This window comes from Micropterus salmoides, unplaced genomic scaffold (assembly GCF_014851395.1).
Source record: "Micropterus salmoides isolate LMB-PRFRI ecotype aquatic unplaced genomic scaffold, ASM1485139v1 Ms_hic_scaffold_3, whole genome shotgun sequence".
Lineage (NCBI taxonomy): Eukaryota > Metazoa > Chordata > Actinopteri > Centrarchiformes > Centrarchidae > Micropterus > Micropterus salmoides.
In genome coordinates this window covers 25,837,556-25,853,407 of record NW_024042261.1, presented here as the reverse complement: position 1 = coordinate 25,853,407, position 15,852 = coordinate 25,837,556, and the positions used below count along the sequence as shown (strand labels likewise).

General features: G+C 39.1%; 1 protein-coding gene across 1 annotated transcript in view; it reads left to right on the top strand.

The window, feature by feature from the left end:
* The window catches only part of schip1 (schwannomin interacting protein 1), a 162,559-nt gene that overhangs the window by 77,812 nt on the left and 68,895 nt on the right, over window positions 1–15,852 (top strand). The window lies entirely within an intron of this gene.

The window sequence follows — 15,852 nt, the reverse complement described above, 5'->3', positions numbered from 1 at the left end:
GACATGCACACAATTATTTGTTTAGTCATCATCATTTGGTTTTAGCATCAAGTCTTAAGTGTTTACAAGGAGTGTGCAGGAGCAGAATTTTATCCAGAGGTCCAATGTTGAGTTTGCTACAGTTTAAAAGCCGTATAGGTAAACATTACTCATGTTTCTGGCACCCTTTGGCCACATTACATTTCCTCACTGTTAGAAAGCCCTGGAAACAGTCTTGCACAGTCTATAATTACATATAAAAATGTTATGTGGAATATTCTTACATACATGACTTCCTAGACAATGCTAAGTGATGTTTTGCCTACACTTTAATTGGCTCTGATCAAAGAAGTAAAATTCCCTTCATCCCCTCTGTGTGTGCATCATGTATGTGCACATGTGTGTATATACTGTAGTACTGCATGTTTGTGATCCATGAGGTTCTAAATCCTTTGACAGACATGCTTACAGTCTCACACTAACCCACACACATGCACTCACACATACACACATAAGTGACAGGTGTCCCACCTTGGCAGCTCCTTGTTTAGGGTTATAACCAGGTTAGTAGCTCTCTCATTGTGTGCCATTACTACTTGGCTGTTTGGAGGGGAATCTGGCAGTAAAGCACAGAAGAGGTAAAGCCAGGAAGCGATGGCTGTCAGAAGCCAGCCAGGAGACTATGAAAAGGAAATCCTGCTTCATTTAGTGGAGAATATGTGGTGGACAGGCTCTTTCTGTCCAGTGTAGTGGTCATTGTTCTTTGTTTATTCTGCAGCTTCGTTGTTGATGTTTTTTGTCAAACTCTTGGCTGGAGAACAGTCGGTAAGCTATTTCATGCAGTGTATTTGATGGACTGACTGAGAGCAGCTGGACAGTATAATAGAGCAGAAGGAGAGGGCTGCAACGGATTGTTTACCTGAAATGAAAGACAACTGAACTCTGCCTTGAAGTACATGAAATATACCAGTTATGCATTTAAACACCTGCATCCTTAATTTTGTTATTTGTTATTCAACATAAATTAATGGGCAATATTAAAACATACTGTTAGAAGACTAAAAGCATGAACATTTTGTGCCTCCCTGGGTTTTCATATAAAGGCTGAATAAAATGATGTTCTTTTTTTCCCCTATGATCTGTTTGAGTAAGGTGACCAAAAATTCATGAACGGACAAAGAAGGAAACAGAAAAATAAAAGCAACAAAATCAGTTATGTGATGTTTTGCAAAGCAAGGCAGAAGTCAAAGAGGAGTGGAGGTAAGATGGCGGTACTGAAGAAGTGTTATTGTTTCAAGAAGTGACAAGAGTTGAAGGTGTGTTTAGAAGAGCCAGAGCTCAGATGAAAGTGTTCGTAAAAGGGAAATGGAGGATGAAAGACAACTGTGGCAAAAACCATGACAACTTAAATTGTTCATGTAATTGCTAGACTAAGGAACGGACAGGTATTTGGGGGAATGTGACACACTGACCAAGAGAGAGAGAGAGACAGAGAGAGAGAGAGAGAGAGAGAGAGAGAAGTAAGGCAGACAAACAGCTAGAAGATCTAGAAGATTCAGTGACTGGAATGATTTCCTGTGGACTTTAGACATCATGTGAGTGTAATATCTGTACTAGACACAATCTCATCCACCAATTTGTATGTTCATTTTCTAAAATATCTCCTAAAAAGTAATGTGATATCAGAGAATTATATAACCAAAAAGGTCTAACACATCTTGACATTACAGTACTTCCTTCTCCTTCCTCTTCTTTTTTTTTTTTACTTTCTTTTATTAATAGAAAATAGAAAATACAGAACAAAACTCTACAAAAACGCTACACGCTTCATTCACACTATACAAGGATACAAAATTTTAACAATTTTTACAAAATGTATTACAACAGAAGAATAAATATGATATGAAAGAGAAAGGAAAGACTACATGGTTTCATATAATTATAATACACATAAAATATTATTCAGTTATTATCTAATTGATTGTTGCTTTCTGCTATTATCTTTTCTAAAAGAAGATGAGACCTTGTAACATTCTTAAAGTGACTTAAACACAGGCTTGGTGATACTTTGTGTTAAAAATAAACAGTTTCCCTATTAATAAAATTAAAACACAATTAAAAAACTACCTGTAAAATGACCAAGTACAATAGTTTGTGGTGTTATGGTAAGTTCTATTCCAGCGGTCCTTAACCAGACTTGGACACTTGACCAGAATTTATATACCAGTGGAAAAAGTAAAATAAATCTTCCTCCATAGGTCTTCCTCTTCTTCCTCTTCTTTATGTGACATAAATATAAAAAAATTTTAGTTGCAATTATCTTGTAAAAAAATTTTTGTTTAGTATTTTTAGTTGGAATTTCATCTTCCCAGTATTGGCAGATTTTCTGAGGAAAAAGTGCAGAACCTGCAGAATATAACTTCCAATTATAAATTATTTTATTTATTTTTATATTATGTAACCATTTTTGGCATTGTACTTTTGGGAGACAAACCAATTGCTTGTGTTTATATTGTATATTTTGTTTCCAGCCAATCAGAATTGCTGAAACAATCTGATTGAATCGATACAAATCTAAACATTTGTTAAATTGTATTGAGAAATCGTATAATTAGATAATGTGACCAGATGTATCTAAGAAGTCATTCACAAAAATTAACCTGTTTTGAATACATGTATTCCACAGAAGTGGTTGGTCTCCTACAGTAATTTCAGAGTTCATCCATAGTATCTGATTCTGCATATCATCTGGAGTGTCAGGAGGATGGTACTGGAAATTCAACCATGCTTTAAGTACGTCTTTAAAAAAGGGTGAGAGTTCTTTTAATTGGTTCTGAAATATTTCTTTAATATGTAATGATTTTAATTGAAAAAATGGAAATAAATCAGAACCAAAGAAAGGAAAGGATGTATATAATCTTTTACTGGTGAGCCATTGCCTGTGATGATATATTTTAGTAACCCAAGAAGCTTTTAAAGAACCGTTCATTGCTTGGAAATTTTTCAAATTTAATCCACCATTTTCATATGAATTGTATAAATATTGTCTCTTAATTTTATCTGGTTTACTATTCCATAAAAAATTTTAAAATTTTTGTTCAAAGCATCTAACAAAAGAAGTGTCAGGAGTTGGGAGAGTCATTATTAAATAAACCAATTAAACCAAATTAATCAATGTGACCTTTCCTTGTAATGTAAGTGAACTGCTCCTCCATGGCTGTAAAATTCTATCTACTTTTTGCATTTTTTTGTCATAGTTGTATTTAATAATATTTTTAAAATTATCTGGTATGTGAATAACTAAAATGTCTACAGAACCGTTTGTCCATCTAATTGGAGCAGAACAACTTAAATTAAAATCTGTACCATTTATCATCGCTATTCTCAAAATTTGGTTTCAAACCTGATATTTTGGAAAACATATTTAGATCTGTGATCAAGGATTCCAAAGTAGATTGTTCTGGTTGTATAAAAAAGCTTGCATCATCAGCATACAAGTTTTGTCTCTATACCATTTGGCTTCAAAACCATAATATCTGTATTCTTTCTAATTTTAATTGCTAATATTTCAATACATATCAGGAACAAATACAGTGACAATGGACACCCCTGGCGAACCCGTTGTGTTAGGGGAAATCCAGTAGATAAATACCCATTATTTATGACTCTACTGATGGTGTGTTTATAGAGTGTCTCAAACCATTTGATAAAATTCTCTCCAAAATTAAAATAACAAAGACATTTCTTAATGAATTCCTTTTCAAAATCTGCTATAAATAGTAATCCTGTGTCAAGTATCTGTCTCAAATTGTCACCAATAAATCTTCCTTTTACAAACCCTACTTGCTCATTCCCTATAATACAATAAATCCCTTTTTTCATTCTTAATGCAATGCATTTGGAAAGAATTCGGGTGTCACAACAGAGCAAGGTCAGAGGCCTCAAATTTTCTAAATGCATAGGATCTTTAAATTTGCCATCTGGGTTTTGCTTTAAGAGTAATGATACTCATACTCCTTCTCTTTGGGAATTAGATAATATTCCTTTCTGAAATGAATAATTGAATGAGGTCAACAGAGGTTTTTTTATTTCTAGAAGAAATGTCTTATAAATTTCAATTGGAATACCATCAATGCCAGGCGATTTTCCTGACGAAAATGAGTTGATAGCCTCCAATAACTCCTGCTCTGTTATTTCTCCCTCACAGCTTAACTGTTTGGAAGAGGAGAGCTTAGGAACGTTGTCGGAAGGGAAGAACTGTTCAGTCACATTGCTTAGATGCTGTAATTCTTCATCTTGAGAGTATAGAGATTTAAAGTATTCTATTTCTTCCTGTAGTATTTCTTGTGGGTTTGTTAATAGAACATTATTTTTATATAAACTCATGATATTTTTTTTTGCCAAATTTCTTTGATTTAGTTTTAGAAATAGGGCTGTACATTTTTCCCCATTCTTCATCCAATTCGCATGTGAATTAACAATAATTCCATTCACACATTCATAATAGAGGCTCTCCAATTCATCTTGTTTTCCTTTAATCAGAAGCTCATTTTCCACTGTATATTTTTTGTCTATAGCTATTATTCCTCTTCTTAGACAAAGCTTTCATATCAGGGCTGGACTGGAACAAAAAATCGGCCCTAGCGGCCCACCAAAATTGGTTGGACACCCCTCACCAATATACCGTGCTTCCATATAACATGTGTACCTACTGTAATATTCCCCCAAACCAGCTGAGTGGTATATGTCGTGGATAAGTGTACCAGTGCAAGTGGATCAGTATACTTATTCACACTTATTTACTGACTCCATGGTAATCAGAGGTGGCCATGGAGTGCTCAGCTCATACTCAAGTAGCCTACAAGTCATTTTCACAGCAGTGTGGGATTAGCCAACGCAGTGCTGACAAAATAACCTCACCTCAGCCATTTGAACAGTTAGCCAAAGTTAAGACTGCATTAGGAAACTATGCTGGCTACAAAAACAATGTCTAATAGCTTACAGCGCTGTATGACAGTGAGTGATCACCAGCAGTAGGTGACAGTCTCACTTTATGATAGCGTTATGATTATGTTATAATCATTGACCTTAATTGAAGTAGTCATCATCATTGTCACTACAATAGGGCACACACCCTAAGGGCATTACTGTTGTGTTTGTGGGGACGTAAGGGTTCAGATTAGGGGTGTGAAGAAACACATAATCCATGAGAAGTAACATTGCACAAGACTGGGATCACAAGAACAACACAAGAATATATTTTAATACTATTTAGAAAAAATATTCATTGATGAAATATACGATTGGGGGGTCTGAGGGATTTTAAGATTTTGAGCATTCTGGAGACATTTTCTGCACCAATTTATGGTAGAAATGTCTTTATTTATATAAAAGGAAGCACAAAATTAGGTGGCAGATGATAATTTAGAATATAAAAATATAATGCAATATAATGTAGTAATCACTAGCTTATAATTTTTTTAGAGTAACTTTTTTACTTTTTTGGACAACAGAGGTTTATTCTATATTTAAAATGCATTGCAAGTTTTCTTATTGTGCAAATAAACCTTTCTCAAAGCATTTTCATTTGTTAATTAACATTTCTTGGTGCAAGTTATTTTTCTGAACATTTTCAACGAATGCTTTCAAAAAGTGGTGGGTACATGTCCCCAGCGTCCCCAGTGTAAATTACATCTTTGACCCTACCTCCCTGCTCCCTCCCTACAGGTTGAGCTACTCCATGCTTAGCCTTCACCTCTCCTCCTGCTCTCTCTCTGGCCCTGTCACAGAGACTCTGGCCCTCTGCTCTGCTAACACACGCCTCCTTCTCTGCCTGGCAGTGGCCACGGTTCTCCTTTACTCCTTCAAGTGCATACATCTGCACTACGTTGGGTACTGCAGCTGATGTTGTAGCTGCTGCAGCCCCAGTAGCAAACATATCGACATATCATTTTTAAAAAACAGTTATATAAATAAATAATTTGTGTTAAACTGGCCCCAAAGGTTTGTCGGCCCACCCCTGTTTCATATCATGCTGTACTTCACTGTTAAATTCCTCCACTCCGCTAGAAAGCCCATAAAATAAGAAATAAAAAGAACAGGGGCATATGTTAGGTCAGTGACCCTGGTTTAAGTCCAGACAAGGACCCTTGTTGCTTGTCAACTCCCTCTCTCTCATCATATGGATTGTGGCATTTCTGATGGTTGTGAAAACCTCATTTAAAATGCCTTTTCAGATGCAAATGTCACATTGCACCAGAGTTGCTAGTGCTTGATTAATCATGTAATTTTGTTACATTATCTTGTAATATATTCTCATAAAGCTATGTAAACACACACTGATTTACATTTTACTACAAAATATCAGGAATTCACTTAAACTGCAACAATTTAATGGAATTGTACTTATTTAAATGATAAATAATTCCAATAAGAGATTCAAGAAGCCAGTAGACATCTGTTCCATCTCTGCTATTATTTTCACATGCACGCGCACACACACACACACGTGCGCACACACAAAATGCATTCAACAATTCTTTTGACTAAAATATCAATGTGATTAAAGATATTGATGAGATTAAAGATAGCACATGAGAATTAAGAAAACTGCTGTGTGTCTCTAGCCCTAATAATGCAAAAACATAAGGATAGAAGAGGGTGTGGAGTATAACGATAGAAAACTAAAAAGGTAGAATGAGTGAGGGAGAGAATTCCCTCTGCAGTGTTGAACGTGAATACCAATGCTCTGTGGTCCAGATCAAAGTGCTGGCCACCTCTTATCTTTCTGTTCATCTCCCCTTCCTCGCTCTTCTTCATTCCTTCCTTCACTCACTCCCCTCCTAGCTTCTTGCTGAGTCTTTCTTTTATCTAACCATCCGTCTCATCTGTTTCTCTGCTCGGACACTTTTTACCTCCCTGCATTCATCAACACTCACTCCCCTTTACTTCTCCTCTTCTGGTCACTTCTCCCTTCTGCCTGTGCTCCTGTGCTCCTGTGCTCCTTGCCACCTTCGAATGCCCTCTGTTTTCTCTTTCTACGGAATGATCCACGGCCAAGCTATCTCCCCCATATACCTGAAGCCTCTCTCTCTCTCGCTCGCTCTCTCTCTCTCTCTCTCTCTCTCTCTCTCTCTCTCTCTCTCTCTCTCTCTCTCTCTCTGTCTCTCTCTCTCTCTCAGCTGCATGTGAGGGATTGTGTACATTCAGTGGCCCAGCTATCTCCAAATAGCCCATAAATCATTGAGGCTTGGCATGGTGGGGAGAGATGGCCAGCGAGGGCAGAACTATTAACACAGCTGAACCACACTCATCATTGTCCCCCTCTCTTTCTCTCCTCCTCTGTCCGTCACTTAGACTCACTGAGACTCTCCCCCCATCTGCCTTTCTCCTCTGTCTCATGTCAGCAGCAACTCTGCTTCTAGATGATGAGAAGACTGACCTTTCTGTGTTGAGCATACACAATGAAATTCTGTTTTAGTGTTCATAATCAATCTGCAGAAAATTAACAAGCAACTATTTGGATACCCAAATATTCATTTAAACCATTAGTCAAGCAAAAATGCCAAATATTTGGTAGTTCCAGCTTCTCAAATGTGAGGATTTGCTGACTTTATGTCATTCTAAATGTCAGACGCAACTTATCTTATTATCTTCTTAAGTTGTTTTCCTTGAACTTTGGATCACGTGACTTCTTGTTTATGAACAGGTCATAGTATTGCCAGACTCTGCAGATCTCAGATTTAGAAGCTTTTAGTGACTTTTAGCTAATTTTGGTTGTCTGGCACTCTGGCTGCTTTCCGGCAGCTGTTTTCAGCAAAAAATACTCAAATTAATCGACTCTATGCCTGCTCAGCACCAAATGGCAGGCCAACAAAGTCAGTGATTCGCTGGTGAAAATAGTAGAGCATATAAAAGCTTAAGAGCCATATATTTCCTGTGGGAGTTAGTTGAGACCAAATCAGAGCTATAAGGAGAGTGAATTTTGGATTTCCCTGCGCCCAAGTGACCAAAAACTCTATTATTGCAGATTTGAAAACATAAATCAGGCTTTTCAAATATGTAAAGAAGCAGAACCACAGATTTTACATGTAGGCTATCAATTAGCCTATATTTATAGTAGGCACAACTTGTTGGTATCGATCACCAATATAGTCTACTTGAAGTCAATCACATTTTCTTATTTATATTTTTGCTGGCCTCATTTTTCACCATTTCAGCATGAAAACAAACTTTACAGAAAAATACTGTAATACCCAATACTGTAATACCCAGTTTTAAACATTGGACTGTGTCACAATGCTTAAAATATCCTTGCTTGTTTAACTAATGTCTGTATGCAGTCTGTAGATGATGATAATTTATTATTTCTTTTAGCAAATAACTTCTTTCCTTTTGCTCATGTTGACTGTGAATTAAAAGTTATCTGTATTCAATAAAGCAGCAGTCATACATTTGAAATAACTTTTTTAAAACATTTTGTTACCTTGCCAGGTAAAACTCCTGAATTCCAGAGTGAAAACAAATGGCGTGCTTATCATAAAAAGACTCAAAATGAAATAATAAATTTTATATTGATTTATCTCTACAATAACTAGTACTGCTCATGCCTAAGCACCAGTGTTAGCTAACAATTAAATAAAATGTAATGTTTTATAATGGTAATGAAATGCCAAGCCAACATTGGAAATGAAAGGGTGGGCTATCAGATAGGTAAATTCAGATAGCTCATTTTAAGTGAAAGAAATGCTAATTACAAAACTCTGAAAGTAGGAAAGTTAAGCGTACAACAAGCTAGATAGTTAACTACTGAAATTAACCTACAGACTCCATTTGCGTATGATGCACTGGACTGGAGCAGCTGCGAGTGAATACAGGCAGACAAGACATTCAACTTACGTTAAGGTTATGGAAATAGTATGGTCCATTTTAAGGGTGTCTGAAATCGTATTTCAAGGTTCTTGAGGTATGAATATGGGAAGTATATTGTAATTTTTACAGTTACAGGTAAGAAAGACCCCCTTACCATGGTAGTGTGTGTGTTTGGGCACTGTCACGCTTGCAGTCTAAACCATTTAGCTTCCATAATTTCCTTTTTCTGCTGTGGACCACAAAATGGTTCTCCTAAGATGTGTCTCACTGCAAGGAAGCAAACATGTTGAGCTACAGCTGAGCACCAGTCAGCCAACAGATGGATTATACTCCGTCATTGTGATGCATGGCTTTCATTTACCAGTTTGCTGAATGTATTCTGTAGTCACTCATTGGTATTCATTGCTCCCAAATGCCTCTCTATATGATGGCCATTTTATTAGGCTACAGCGCAAACGCGGGGTTCTCCCTGTCTACGTAATCCTTGTGTGAGTGGAGGACAGGGAGCAAAAATGCCAGCCCGTTATTGAGCTGCAATACTTCTCGCTGTCCCTCCCTCCATTTTCTACATTCTACATTGCTTGTATGAACAAGATCATTTCAACAGGTGCGCCTGAAAATCAGATATAGTGTTTTACTCGTCCAGTCAGTGTTATTCATCTTTATTTCTTGGTGAGTACGAAGGCTGGACTGGTAATCTGGCATACCAGGCAAATGCCAGGTGGGCACTGCAGAAGCTTCAACATCACCTGCAGTACCCTGCGTAGAGCAGGCACAGGCACTTGAAGGAGTAAAAGAGCTGTGGTGGCCACTGCCAGGCAGAGGAGGAGGCGTGTGTTAGCGAAACAGAGGGACAAAGTGACAGGACCCAACGAGAGCAAAAAGTAAAAAGTAATAAATATAAGTAATAAACATTAGAAAATGTCTCCAGAATGCAGGAAATTAAGTGTTTAATGCTAAAAATCTTCTGGGGGAGGTACTCCAGACCCCCCAATCGAATATTTTATCTAGAAATATTATTGCCAAATACAGGTGCTGGTCATATAATTAGAATATCATCAAAAAGTTGATTTATTTCAGTAATTCCATTCAAAAAGTGAAACTTGGATATTATATTCATTCATTACACACAGACTGAATATATTTCAAATGTTTATTTCATTTAATTGTGATGATTAAAACTGACAACTAATGAAAATCCCAAATTCGGTATCTCCGAAAATTAGAATATTACTTTTTATTACTACCAATACAAAAAAAGGATTTTTAGAAATGTTGGCCAACTGAAAAGTATGAACATGAAAAGTATGAGCATGTACAGCACTCAGTACTTAGTTGGGGCTCCTTTTGCCTGAATTACTGCAGCAATGCGGCGTGGCATGGAGTCGATCAGTCTGTGGCACTGCTCAGGTGTTATGAGAGCCCAGGTTGCTCTGATAGTGGCCTTCAGCTCTTCTGCGTTGTTGGGTCTGGCGTATCGCATCTTCCTATTCACAATACCCCATAGATTTTCTATAGGGTTAAGGTCAGGCGAGTTTGCCGGCCAATTAGGAACAGGGATACCATGGTCCTTAAACCAGGTACAGGTAGCTTTGGCACTGTGTGCAGGTGCCAAGTCCTGTTGGAAAATGAAATCTGCATCTCCATAAAGTTGGTCAGCAGCAGGAAGCATGAAGTGCTCTAAAACGTCCTGGTAGATGGCTGCGTTGACCTTGGACCTCAGAAAACACAGCAGATGACATGGCAGCCCAAACCATCACTGACTGTGGAAACTTTACACTGGACTTCAAGCAACGTGGATTCTGTGCCTCTCCTCTCTTCCTCCAGACTCTGGGACCTTGATTTCCAAAGGAAATGCAAAATATACTTTCATCAGAGAACATAACTTTGGACCACTCAGCAGCAGTCCAGTCCTTTTTGTCTTTAGCCCAGGCGAGACGCTTCTGACGCTGTGTCTTGTTCAAGAGTGGCTTGACACAAGGAATGCGACAGCTGAAACCCATGTCTTGCATACGTCTGTCCGTGGTGGTTCTTGAAGCACTGACTCCAGCTGCAGTCCACTCTTTGTGAATCTCCCCTACATTTTTGAATGGGTTTTGTTTCACAATCCTCTCCAGGGTGCGGTTATCCCTATTGCTTGTACACTTTTTTACCACATCTTTTCCTTCCCTTCGCCTCTCTATTAATGTGCTTGGACACAGAGCTCTGTGAACAGCCAGCCTCTTTAGCAATGACCTTTAGTGTCTTGCCCTCCTTGTGCAAGGTGTCAATGGTCGTCTTTTGGACAGTCAATGGTGTCAATGGTCGTCTTCCCCATGATTGTGTAGCCTACAGAACTAGACTGAGAGACCATTTAAAGGCCTTTGCAGGTGTTTTGAGTTAATTAGCTGATTAGAGTGTGGCACCAGGTGTGTTCAATATTGAACCTTTTCACAATATTCTAATTTTCTGAGATACTGATTTTGGGGTTTTCATTAGTTGTCAGTTATAATCATCAAAATTAAAAGGAATGAACACTTGAAATATATCAGTCTGTGTGGAATGAATGTATACATTATACAAGTTTCACTTTTTGAATGGCATTACTGAAATAAATCAACTTTTTTATGGTCTGTTAACATATTCTTGTCTTGTAGTCATGGACACCAATCTTGGCCTAATGTTACGTCTCAGTGTTTCATCACACCCCTAATCTGACCCCCTAAATGGATCAACGGTGTATTAGTGAAGGGTGTCCGACCGATTTTAGTTGGCCGCCTCAGCCAAATATGACAGGGTCGATTTTTTGTCCTAGTCCAGACCTTTTGAGTACTTCTTCAAACCCCTTCAAGCAAGAAACCTGTAACAGTGGCGCAAAATCCCACAAGTCCCAACTGTTGAAAAATAGTTCAAGTTTGTGACCCATGGAACAAATGAAAGAGAAACTGAGGGAAGAACACTTCAAGCAATTGTGATTCTTTTTATCTCTTCAGCTTTTCAAACAGATGCACTGCTTGTCAGCTTGGGACAGACACACTAATTCATTGGTCTGGATGTGTCAGGGGTATGCAAATTCATATTCATTTAAATATAGCTTCTCATCGTCAAATCATGATGTGCACCCCCTGACACCGCAGCCAGCCCATCTGCTAGTACAATACATATTCATATATTCAGTATACATGCATCCTCAGATAGTTTCTTTCTTTCTGTTATCATCCCTTTCCTCCCTCTCTCTTTTTTTTCTCACACTCATATATGCACAGCCATATTAAAACTCTTACATCGAGTCATGGGAGTATGATTGGGAACAAGAAGAGACATTACTGAAATTGTTTAATTTCCCTCGGGTGCACTGTCTAAGAAGAGCCCAAAAGCATATGCTTGCTGCATTTTATATGTGCATATGTACACCAACTTGCATTTGTTTGCTGTTATATGTATGTGTGTTTGAGAGTATTTCTGAAAAAATAAATGGATGTATCATACTTTTTTTACAAGCTGTCCATTTTCTCTGTCCTGGGTGTCTCTGTCTGTCAGTTTGTATGTAAATGTTTCAGCTTCAGTTTGAGTTTAAGTGTTCGGCTTTACATTCCCTGTCCGACTGATGGGTCAGGCAGTTTTTGGCGACATCTCTGTGTGTACTGAACCTGCCAGCCCACGCCTCTCAGCCACCTGTGTCTCCCTGTAAAACTTGTGTCCCATAGGACTCGGATGATTGATGTGTCAGGCAGTTTGCTGGCCACCTCTGGTCCTTACGCCACTCAGGTCTCCTCCCTGTGGTCCAAGGATGACTGATTTGTCAAGCAATTCCTCCAGCTGGCTTTTTTGCTTGTGACCAGTGGAACAGCCTTTCTGAGGAGCTGTATATCAACTTTCGCAATATGGATGATAAATGCTATATACTCTCTGTTTTCTTCCTGTATATATCTTTTTCTTTGGCTCCCTTTTTTATTGACTTGATTTCTCTCTCCTCTGTCTTCCTCTCTCCCTAGCCATCTCAGTCTCTGAATCTCTTATTAGTTTTTGACTGAAAGAACTGGCATGCAGAGTTATGATTTGTCTCAGACATAGTTGCGAATTCTGCAACCTGTCAAAGAAACTTATCCTGACACATTAACACACACAGGGACTTTCTTTATCTGTGTGTGTTTGAGTGAGACACACCGTGTTCCTGCTTGTACATTGGGTTATATGTTGGTCTGTGCACATACATGCACACACACTTCAGCATGCACATGCACAAACCTTCATGCACATGTGTAATTGGATGTAAATGAGTAAGTAGTAGTACGCAGTACCCCAAGACTGGCAGATCTGTCCGTCATTAATTGCCAGTTACAGACCTCCTGGGAGGAGGGAGAGGAAGGGTACTTCGTGGGAAAGGTGTCTGAAAGCACAAAAGTAAAGTAGATGAAGTGTTTGAGAGGAGTGCAAATGGAGTGGGGAAAGGAAAAAGGAGGAAAAAGGAGGGTGGTCAGTGGGTTCAAAGGAAAAAGCAGGGATAAGCAAGAACATGTTCGGTCAAGGCTTATTGTCTGCCTTGCTGGAAACCTTTCCACATATTGTCTGTAGTTGAGGTCTCTGAAGATGCTCTGCAGGTGGAGAACCCTTTCTGAGTCATAGTTAAGTCCTAGACTAGAGACGGGTTAGCAAGAAAAACGCTGCCTCTCATCTTCAGTGTTAAAGACAGCCTTCAGGAAGGATGTAGAAGCTGTGATGGACCTGCTCATTAAACATAAAACACACAGTCTGTTGTCCTTCTACTCTCTCTTTTCCTCCCTCCCTCTAATGGAGTGCCACAGATCAACATCACCTTTCACAAAGTTGTCTCCACCTGCTCGCACTGTGACACAGAGGAAATACTGTTGTGTCATAAATTTATCAGATAGTTATGTTGTGGAGGAGAGTCCTTCTAGAATAACACAAGACTGATAATGGATCTTTGTTGGCAGAGAGTGCAGCGATTAAGAGTACACACATATATACAGTCACACATTGCCCACGTGTTTCTAAATAAACCTAGGCAAAAGTTATGTGTGTGTGCATCTGTTTACATGGCACATTGCTCAGACTCAATTTAACTAGCAGCTGCCCTGTGCATGTCATCCTGCTCTCTCCACACACCCCTGACAAATGACGCAGATGTACCAGTAACCACACACCGACGCAAGCACAGACCAACACACACACCACGTTTTTTAAAGAATCCTCCAGACAGTGGGTGTCAACCAGCAGCAGTTTACTGTAAAAGAAATTACTGAGCTCTTATAATGAATCCATAACCATCCTTTGTGCCGTTGCCTATGGGGAGACTACAGAAACACACAGACACACACACATGGACACACACATCACTGCCCACAGGGAAGACTAGATTAACACACAGAGATGGGGACTGCTCAATCACTATGGTTACACAGATGGGCCCCAGAGAGAGGCCAGACAGCACAGAGGCTGGAGGCAAATGACACTCACACACACACACGCACACACACACATAACACATATAAACTGACACACACTGTATATTATCACATGCTTACTGGAAGTTGTTCCTGTTCCACTTACTTCCTCTTCAGTCAGTAGAATTTGTGAATGAGAGTTTATGTGTTGGCATTATTTGATAATGCACAATAATCTCAAAAAATATATATTTTGACACTTCAAGGAAATGACTGCTATCACTTTATTATTTGGATTTACCCAAGACCAGCAATGTCAAGGATGATTTGGCATTTGTGACCTTTAAAACTACTTTTATTGTTGCTATTTTGTTCTCTCATATTTTGAGATTTAGACAATGCAAAATTATTGTTTTTTACTATGAAAATCTTGAATAATTCTGTGATTTGATTTAGCTGATGTATTTGTTTCAGACTTTTATTCAGGCTTTAGCTTTTTCACTGTGCTTCCCTGTCCTGCCTGTCTCTTTGTATTTAAGTGAGTATTTAGGCCCTATAGAATATGGCCTATGACAGCAGAGCAGACAGACTCTTTTCTCTTCATACCATAAAGTTTCATTGTCCCTTTCTCATCAGGGAATTGCAGTAGAGATAGCATTAAAGTGAACAATAGAGCGTATATGTGCTCCATATCCGCCGGGACAGGCAGAGAATATATCACTTTGAAGAAAAGGGAATTGGGGCCCGAGAAGGTGGTTTAGGATTTTCCTTTTCTGTCTTCACTCAGATACTGTATTACCTTGTGGGGTTAAATCACTTCACAGACTATAACTCCTTTTACTTCTGCATCCTCTTGTCCCTTTCGCTCCTTCTCTGTCCCTCCATGCTGCTTTTCTATCTCTCCTTCTGTCCCTGGCCAATCCCAGAGGGGATGTACGTTGTCATCGCTCCCATCTCTGAGGGCTCTGCAGTCTGACAACCCAGCAGCTTGTTGTCCCCCGGGGGCCGAGGGTGCTGCATGAGCAGGAGAGATACATATAGTGAAATGGGAGATGGGAAGAGATCTGGCTGTGGCTGTGGCTGTGGCTGTGGCTGTGGCTGTGGCTGTGGCTGCGGCCAAAATAGTTCGAGATGGGGCATGTGGTGTGCATGTATCTGCGGGTAAAGGGCATGCACATAAACAGAAATGCCGTTTACACGTCAGTATAGCTGTGAGATCCTGCTGTGTGTGAGGTGAGGTCATTTGGTATGTGTGAACTGAAAGGCTTTCCCAGTGAGTTGGCGCTTCAGACACATGGCTGACTATTCTTAGCATTAAGCCAAGACACTGAAATACTAGCCATGCTGTTTATTGGGCTGCAGCTACACCTGTCTACACTGGGACAGAGGCAGATAGAGAGAGAGAGAGCCTCGACATATATACTTATAAATGGTTTTTAGGCCATGTGGTTCATTATGATTTTCCCCTGGCCTGTATTGTTCTCATCCATTCTCACCCACTTCCTCTCTGTAGCTATCAACCTCTTTATTCTTCCCTAATTCAGTGCATTCCTACATTCTATTTATCTGTCCATACACCCACGTATCTTTACTCACATGCATGCTTGTATTCATTCAT